Genomic DNA, 9,163 nt, shown 5'->3' on the forward strand with positions numbered 1-9,163 from the left:
AACCAGTGAGTAGAAATGCAAGTTGTTAGCATGAAAGGCGTAAATAATTGGCACCTCTGGGGTTTCTGATATTTTTCCTTTTCTTATCATCTGAAACATTGTCTCAAGCTGAAGGAACAGGTGACTTGGTCTTCAAAGAAGGGAGTGACAAAAAGGGAAAAAGAAAATGCTCAGGGTCATGAATGCTAGGATTTAAAGTTCAAAAATGTCATTTTTATTACCTTGGTGAAACTGGAAAGTAATCTCAGCTTCCTCCAAGACTGTCTGTCAAGGACATCAGCTGCACATCGGGGCCTGATATTGTGAGAAATGTTTGACGTGGCTCGAGAGTTAAGGGAAACAAAGCTCTTATGTGCCGCTATCCGTTACCCCTCTTGACTCTGGGCCAATCAGGGCTGAATGAAGACACCCCGCACAACAGATCTCCTCACCCACTGAGGGCCAGAAGCAAAGGTGGGTCACCAGAAAGGAGAGATGCTGGAGACAAAGGGGACAGAAATGAACCAGAGTTCAGAGTGAAACTGAAAAAAGCAAGCAGGACTGGGAAGGGAAGATTAAAGGATATTCACTAAATCTGCTGCTAAGATTTGGGTGTCTTCTATCATTTTCTGGGCCAACCTCTCTAGAGCTATGAAACAGGAATAATTGTACCTCTCTAAAAATTTTTGAAGAAATGAAATTATTAGGGCTACAAATGACCCAAAAAAGGGCCAGTTCTGTGGAAGTAGTAAATATTGAACTTATACTACAGACATTGATCCTGATATTCCCACTGTTGCACATATATATGTATATGTATGTATAAACACAGACACAGATAGATAGAAAGAAATATGGGCTTTAAAGATGTAACAGCAAATTTCAAAAAACTAAAATGAAACAAAAATATCTATCTATGTTAAATACATTATTTTCTTATTATCCTTAATATTGACAAAACAGCGTAGACAGTCTCTTCCAGATCAATGAGCATCCCCTCAGGCCTAAACACAGAACACAAATGAATCCTGAGTGACAGAGCCTGGAATTTCACTTGCTCCTGCCACCTGCTCTTTGAGGTCAACTGTGCTGTAGTGTGTAATTACCGACCTCATCACTGCATCTTTGCCTCCCCTCGTCCACTGTCTAATTGATGGCGTGACACCAATGCTAGGTCAACCCTCTTAAAACATCTTGGGCATGAACTGCTCCTCCACCCAACAGATGCTGCTCACTCTGGAGCCTACCAGAGCCAGGAACTCAGTGATGGCTATGTTTGCTCAGATTTGAGAAAAAATAATAGAGCAAAAAACAAGATTACACATCTACTCTAGGCAGAAGCAAAATTAACCACAGTCTTAGAATTTGATCTTGGCTGAGAAATGCGCTCTATACGTTAATGTATTTATTGGCCCTCTTCCAGGAGAATGATACTTGAGCTTCTGTTTCTTGCTTTTCTTTTAGGTCTCGCTCGCTTCTCTCTAAAATCACATGCAGACAGTGAAATCATTGCCTTGGCAATGCTAACATATTATAAGGAGTCCACATGGCAATAGAGTGTTCACATCTGTCAACAGCTGCAAAGAGAATACCAGAAAACAAGAGGGCAATGTGCCACAAAGAGAATACCAGAACTGCCACAGGATCTTCTTTGCCAAAAGGACAAATAGCCAGCCTAAATCTGAGACTCTAGGCCTAGATGCTCCTCTTTGATATTGACCTTTGCAAAACCAAAACCAACCTTGTACCTAGGAGAATTTGGGGAAATTGGTCTCTTTTCTTGTTCATCTCTGGACCACTAGAAGATAAAGCTCCTAGCTTATTTATAGTAGCGTGCCCCTTCTCTCTTCCCAAGCACCAAACCCCAAGCCCACTGGGAGACACCGATCCTCTGTGAAGTACCTGGTGTCTACCCTTCTCTATTTCAGCTCATTATTGTGGCCCAGCTAAGACAGGACAAGAGGTTTCACCTTGGAAACAAGAGGGCAGGGTGCCACTTAGAGCTTCTGGTCACTGATTACCTCTGTAAACACTTTTACTCTAACCCCTCATTCTTCCTATAAACTTAAAGTTCAAGATGCAAAACTGGCAAGCTATATGCTAAGAGACAGCTCAAAATGAAGGTTTCAAAGGCCAGTTGGGGTTAGGCCAGATATTTTTCATCGTCAAAGCTATTCATTTCTATCACTTGCTCTATCACTTTGCTCTAGGAGTCAGCAAACTATAGCCCACAGGCTGAATCTGGCCTGTTGCCTGTTTTTGTAAATAAAGTGTTATTGGAATACAGTCATGCTCATTCATGTAGATACTGTGTATTGTGTAGTGTTGTGTTGACACTACAAAGGTAGAGGTAAGGAGTTATGACAGAGACTTTATAACCCACAAAACCTAAAATATTTACTATCTGGCCATTTACAGAAAATGTTTGCTGACTCCTACTCTATTGGTTGTCATCATATCACCCAATTATTGTTAGTGGTAGCGTTCATCAGTTTGTCTGCCATTGACTATTTTAGCCTATGATGGAAAAGCTCATATAATCCTGAGAGAGAGAGAGAGAGAGAGAGAAACTTATATGCACTATATTCTGTTTAAAAGTAGCTAAGTACCTAAAAGATAGACTTAACAATTGCACATAAGCAAACTAGTCCAATAATTTTTTAAAAGAATGTCAAGACAGGAGTTGCATATTTAACTTAAGCCCACGCTGTGGTTTTTGAGCAAGTGCTTCAAGATCATGAAGCAAATAAAGATAAAAAAATATCGCCCTGTAGAATATCAATGAAAAAAATTATTGAAGATTGTTTCACATCAGATTCTGCTTTTCAAAGTCCATAGATATGAAAATGAAGGAAATCTCTTTAGGGATTTGCTCAAGAAAGCCCAAATTTGTTTCGTTTGATTCAAATACCAACTATTAAGTGATTCTTCAGAAAGAAACCTGCTTATAAGAAGTATATTTTAAAATGAGAACAAAGAAATGGGTATCTGTTTTACCATGGAATACATAAAATCTAGCATTCTTCTAATTCCACCCTATGCCTTTTAGCCATTTTAGAAGTAACCGTCCAAACCTTCTTGCTGAGTCTGATATAAAGTGAGATAAGATTTCTACAGAGTTCTGACTGGTTTGTTTTCCAAGAGGCATATAACTAGATCTTACAGCAAACTTACGTACCTAAGTTGCCTTCAAACCCCAATCCTTTGGGTAGAACTTAACCCAGGTCCTTTTGGCTTGACCAAAGAGTTGAAAATTGACATGGATTTGAGGTGGAGCTAGGAAAGCTCATTCTTGGGTGACTCAGATTTTCCCAATTGTTAGATCACATAATAAAGGAATTAAGTGTCCACTATTATGAGGATCACTTGTTTATCAGAACTGCAGCCCTGGATGGCTGCATAAATACTCCAGGCATTTGACCAAGTCCTTTTGGATGGTGGGCAAAAGGCCTTCATCTTTCCTATACTAACTCCAGGCTAAAATGAGGCAGGCATAGTCAAATAGGCAACATCCGCACCCACATCCACACCTCTCTCTCACACATACACACAGAGAAAGCCTATTTTTTGCATTGAAAATATAAGTCACATGCAGAATTCAAGGGCAGAATTTTTTTGGAGATGAAAAAGGTGAATGCAAAAAATGGAATCTCCTCTTTATTTGAAGCTCATCTCCCCATAGATAGAGTACCTCAACTCTGTACATTTTCCACACTATTTTATAATTAAACTGTGTTCTATTCATCTATGAATTCTCAGTATCTGGTTATAGCAAGCAGGTACTCAATAAATATTTTTTTTCTGTAGCCATTCATTCAATAAATGTTGACTGAACACATACTATGTGACAAATGCCTTGCTAAATACAGTAAAATAAACAAATGAATAAGACACAATCTGTGTCCTCAATGTGTCCCAAATCTAGAAGAGGGAGAGCAAATAAATAGATACAGTTGACTCTTAACAACACGACTTTGAACTGTGCGGGTCCACTTATAGAAGGATTTTTTTTTTTTTGACAAATATACACAGATATTGTAAATGCATTTTCTCTTCCTTATGATTTTCTTAATAATATTTTCTTTTCTCTAGCTTACTTTATTGTAAGAATACAGTACATAATACATATAACATACAGAATATGTGTTAACCAATTGTTTATGTTATTGATAAGGCTAACAGCCAACAATTGGCTATTCGTACTTAAGTTCAAGGAAAGTCAAAAGTTGTATGTGGATTTCTGACTGTACGAGGGCCCAGTACCACAATCCCTATATTGTTCAAAGGTAATTGTAATTACAATATGAGAAGGAGGTGTTTCAGTCAATACTTACAGAGTTGGGCACCTAACCCTGCCCTGGGGTAGATGAATGTGGGAGTAGTTAGGCCGGGACTGAGAACCCTTCCTCTTCTCTGGAAGTGTAGGTAAATACTGTCACATTAGGACGTTGACTTAAAAGGTGTAGTAAGGAAAAGAGTTTACTTTTTGACTATGAAATACACAGTATTTTTCAGCAATCATTGTTCACTAAGCTGCAAGATTGGTCCTCAAAAGCAGAGAAACTTAACAAAATGCTGTTTTGAGTCTCCTGTCAGTGTGTAAAGACAGCCAATATTCCTTGAATCTCACCTTGCTTTAGGCACGTGGCAGTTAAAAACAATGGCAAGAGAAAAATCAGTCAATAAGTTAGAATCAGGATCACAGAATGTTAGAGTCTATAAAATGGCATTTAAAATGTTACTAGAGTCTGTCTGACACCAAACGACTAGAGTGACCAGTTTCATTCTTCTGTTCATTTGATAGAGTGACTGACGGGCCATTTGGATTTTGCCGGAAGGGAGAATAGCACAGGAAGACTTGGCATGGGGTAGTCATTTGATAAATGTGTTCTGAATGAATGAAGGCAAACACCTCAGGCTTTATGGAGGGAAAGTAGGCTTCAAAATCCAGAAGCTCAAATAACACAGCCACTTTGACCTTCTCATCAATCATCAATCAACATCTGGCAGTATTCTTAGAGCAGTGGAGAAATTATACCCGGTCTCTGGTCTTAACCAATAAACAAACATAGATATGTGCAAAAGACTTTGTGGAAGAAGGAAGTCAAAAGACTATGCAGGGAAGCTCAAACTCATCAACTGTCATGAAAAAAATGCAAATCAAATATTAATGAGATATAATTTCTACTAAATTGACTGAAAAAATATTTTTAACTGGATGATAATACTGAGTGGTGGCCCAGATGTGGGATACAGACTCCTTTATGTATAGCTGATGGGAATGAAAACTATGCCGCCTAACTGTGAGTAATTTGGCACTTCCTAGTCAAAGTAAGCATATATGTAACTTATGCATCATCAATACCAGTTCTGGGTATGCATATATCCCAAAGAAATCCTCATACAGATTTATGAGGGGCCATGAATCAGCATGCCCATGCTACATTATCTGTGATGATGGCATGAAGTTGGAGGTAATTTGGGCACCTGTCCCTAGAGGACTGGATAGAAAAAATATGGAGAAGAGTATAACCCATGGTGTACTACGCACTGTTGGAAGCAACTGATTAGATGTCCAAATAAAAACATGGTTGGATCTTGAAACAGAGTGATGATCGAAAAGAGTGAGAAACAGAAAAATATACAAAAAATAATATCATTTAGGAAAGTAAAAACATATGCTCATAAAACAAGAATATAATTTTGTAAAAAGGCTTCACCAAAAAAAAAAAGTTATATTCTTTAAACACATTAGAATAATTACCTCCGGAGGTAAAATAAGAAAAAGGGATAAATGCAGATTTGGTTTCCTAGAAGTGGGGTAGTGCTGTAACAAATGCATGTGAGAGTGGCTTTGGAACCTGGCAGTGTGCAGAGGCTGGGAGGAATTTAAGGAGCGTATTAGAGAAAGCCTAATTGTCTTGAAGTGATTTACTAGAAATCCTGACTTTGGGGACACTGCTCATGAGGGCTCAAAAGGAAATGAGGCACGTGCTTGCTATTGGAAAATACAGGAAGAGGGACCTTATTATGTAGGAGTAGAAAGTTTATCAATACTATTAGCTGCAGTTACGTGGAAAGTAAAAAATTTGCCTAATGAACTGGATGATTGAATTAAGGAGTGTTTCAAAATGATGAAGGTACTACCTGGTCTTTCTTTGCTACTTACAGTGAAATGCAAGAGGAGAGAAATAAATTGAGGGAAAGACTGTTATACTAAAAAAAAAAAAAAAAAAAAAGTTTTGAAAAATTCAGCCTCTCCAAACAGCAAACAATGCTGACATAAAGAAATGATTTCCAAGCAAATGTCAAATACAGAGTACTACCAGGAAAACAGGATCTAAAGGTAAAATGAGAGTGTGAAAGTAAAACTTTGTACTAAGAACTCAGGAAGAGCTTAAGAGTTTATATAGTCACATAAAAAGCCCCTTAAAGAGGAAAAAAAAAACTCCTGTTTCCCTCAACTCACATCTCACAACACTTCTGACACCAGATGTGTCAGGGGGGATTTTTTTGTTTTCTTTTTTTTTTACACCTACAGCACCTGGTCTTCCTAGGTGGTCTCCCATCCAAGTACTAACCAGGCTCGACCCTGCTTAGCTTCCAAGGTATCAGTTTTATTTTTACACCAAGAAATCCTCCAGTTCTCAGAGGACATTGACTGGGTGTCCTACAATGTAACTCAGTTCTGATGCTAACTGCTTGAAGATAGTGCAGACCCCACAGGTTAAGCGCTCAACCCCAAAAGACTGTCTACCCACACTCGACTTCAGACACCAGTCACAAGTTCAGGTTGTCACCTGAACTTCTAAGCATACGGCTATAACTGGGGGCTCCCACAACCCCTTCCTCGGGCTCCATAATTTGCCAGAATGATTCACAGAACTGCGGAAAGCACTTTACTTACTATTACCCATTTATTATAAAGGGTACATCTTTATTATAAAGGAATAGCCAAATGGAAGAGCTGCATAGGGCAAGGTATGTGGGCATGGAACTTCCGTGCCTTCTCCAGGTGGACCAACTCCCAGAACCTCCATGTGTATAGCAACCCAGAAGCTCTCTGAAACCTTTGGCTAAGGTTTTTACGAAGTCTTTATTACATAGACACGGTTGATTAAGTTATTGGCCATTAGTGGCCCCTGGAGGTTGGAAAGTGGGGCTGAGAGTTCCAACTCTCTAATTATATAACCGTCTCCCCTGGCAAACAACCCCGCCCCCATCCTTAGGGGCTTTCCAAAAGTCACCTGATTAACATAAACTCAAGTGTTATTGAAAGGGGCTTGTTATGAATAACAAAAGATGCTCCTTTTTCTTTTATCACTCTGGAACTGTTTTAGGAGCCAAGAACAAAAAATATATATATATATATTATAACAAAAGCTGCTCCTATTGCTCTGGCTTGGAGCTGGGGATAAAGACCAAGTATGATTTTTTTATAATATCATGAGAGATTAAGGGTGCGCCTCACAAATCCTCTCTATTCGGGGCCTCTATGAAGTTGAAGACCTCAGCCACCACAGCAACAGCAAATCTCAAAGAAATTTGTAGGTATAGCTTTTGCCTAATAGATTAAACCCCAAAGAAACTCACAGGAGACCTACACATTTCTTAAAAGACTATTTGTAGAAATGTTGCCAACTTGAACCAGGGGAACAGAGACAGTCAGAATAAGGAAATGCTTTTCAACCACCAGAATTCTACTGGCAGGAAGCAGACTGAAAAAAAAAAGAAAGAAAAAAAGCATTACTTGAATTAAAAAGAAAAAATGACTGAGAGGGCAGAGTCAACAGCCCGGAGAGTGGAGCCAAAAGCCGTGGAGAATTAACCCAAGGCCTTGGGTTCTAACCAAGGAGCATCCGACATTTGCTTGACTGGCTTTTAGAATTTCTATGGACCGATGAACCCCTGTGCTTCCAATTTTCCACCTTTTTAAAGAGGAATTGACAGGGTAAGTAAATAGGTAGATAGGAGCCGGAGAAAGCAGGACAATGAAGGGTTAACGAGGCCCTGAGACCAGTTCAGCAGAAGAATATATACAACCAGGTGTCTGGCAGGCTTCTAGAGCCTCCCTTGTTGCCCCAAGGTCCAAAGTCAGATAGGCAAGCAAGAGGTCTGATAGTGCATGGTGGTGGCTTCCTCATCCCTCAGCCCCTGCAAATGACCATTTTGGGACCTTACTTTGGAGACACTCAAGGGGTATGGGCAAAATTAGTTATCTGAGCATGCGCCTATCCTCAAAAGGCACACACCGAGCATGCCCCAGGCCAGAAGTAGGTGGGTCTGAGGGAGGAGCGAGCAATTCATGCAATTCTAGATGGAAGTATGGGAGAAGAAACTATGGCCCGTAAAAACTCAGCACCCCAATTTCTCACTGTACTCAATTTTTATCTAGCTGCATGCTTGGACTTTCTTCCAAGTGTACTCTACTCTGCCTATTTTACTTAATAAAATCGCATCTGTTTGCTACTTTTCATTCTCTTTCTTCTCCAGTTGGACCTGCACACAAATCTTTCATGGAATCCAAGGACCCAGCCAGACCCACACATTGCAGACCCCTGATCACCAGTAACAGTATATCTTACTAACCAACAACTGTATTTTGGGTAGATGGGGGCCAGATAACCTATCTCTTAGTTCACAGGTCTAGCTCAAGAGGATCTGTATCTAAGGTATACTTTAGGCACCTAATCCACACCTGAACTTGAATTAGATGCAATTCCCGACTTTGAGCTGATGTAATGAGATGAGACTTTAGGGACATTGGTAGGGGAGGTGTGTATTTTACACGTGAGAGGGATGTGAATCATTGGGGGTCCTGTAGCAGGCAACCTCTAAGATGGCAGTCCTGTGGCAGGCAACCTCTAAGATAGCTGAGCTGCCCCTTGCTATTCAGGCTCTAATATAATAACCTCCCCTTGAGTGTGGGTTGGACCTAATAACTAGTTTCTAACTAACAGAATATGGGGAAAGTGTAGTGATGTCACTTCTGAGATTACATTGTACAAAGACTGTGACTTCCATCTTGGATCTCTCTCTCTTGCTGTCTCATTCACGCTGAGGGAAGCCAACTGCCATAATGTGAACAGCCCTGTGGAGAAACCCTGTGGCAAGAAACTGAGGTCTCTGGCTAATAGCCAGTGAGGATCTGAAGCTTGCAAACAGTGAGCTTGAAGATAGATCT

The 9,163-nt window shown here is 39.9% G+C and overlaps 1 long non-coding RNA gene across 1 annotated transcript in view; it reads left to right on the forward strand.

Annotated features, from left to right (window-relative positions):
- Window positions 1–9,163, forward strand: part of LOC111736056 — a 24,209-nt gene that overhangs the window by 6,676 nt on the left and 8,370 nt on the right. Inside the window, exon 3 of the long non-coding RNA XR_002779070.1 lies at window positions 2,456–2,462. This is a non-coding gene — a long non-coding RNA (uncharacterized LOC111736056). The remainder of the gene's footprint in view (window positions 1–2,455; window positions 2,463–9,163) is intronic.

Source organism: Pteropus vampyrus, unplaced genomic scaffold, assembly GCF_000151845.1.
Source record: "Pteropus vampyrus isolate Shadow unplaced genomic scaffold, Pvam_2.0 Scaffold17, whole genome shotgun sequence".
NCBI lineage: Eukaryota > Metazoa > Chordata > Mammalia > Chiroptera > Pteropodidae > Pteropus > Pteropus vampyrus.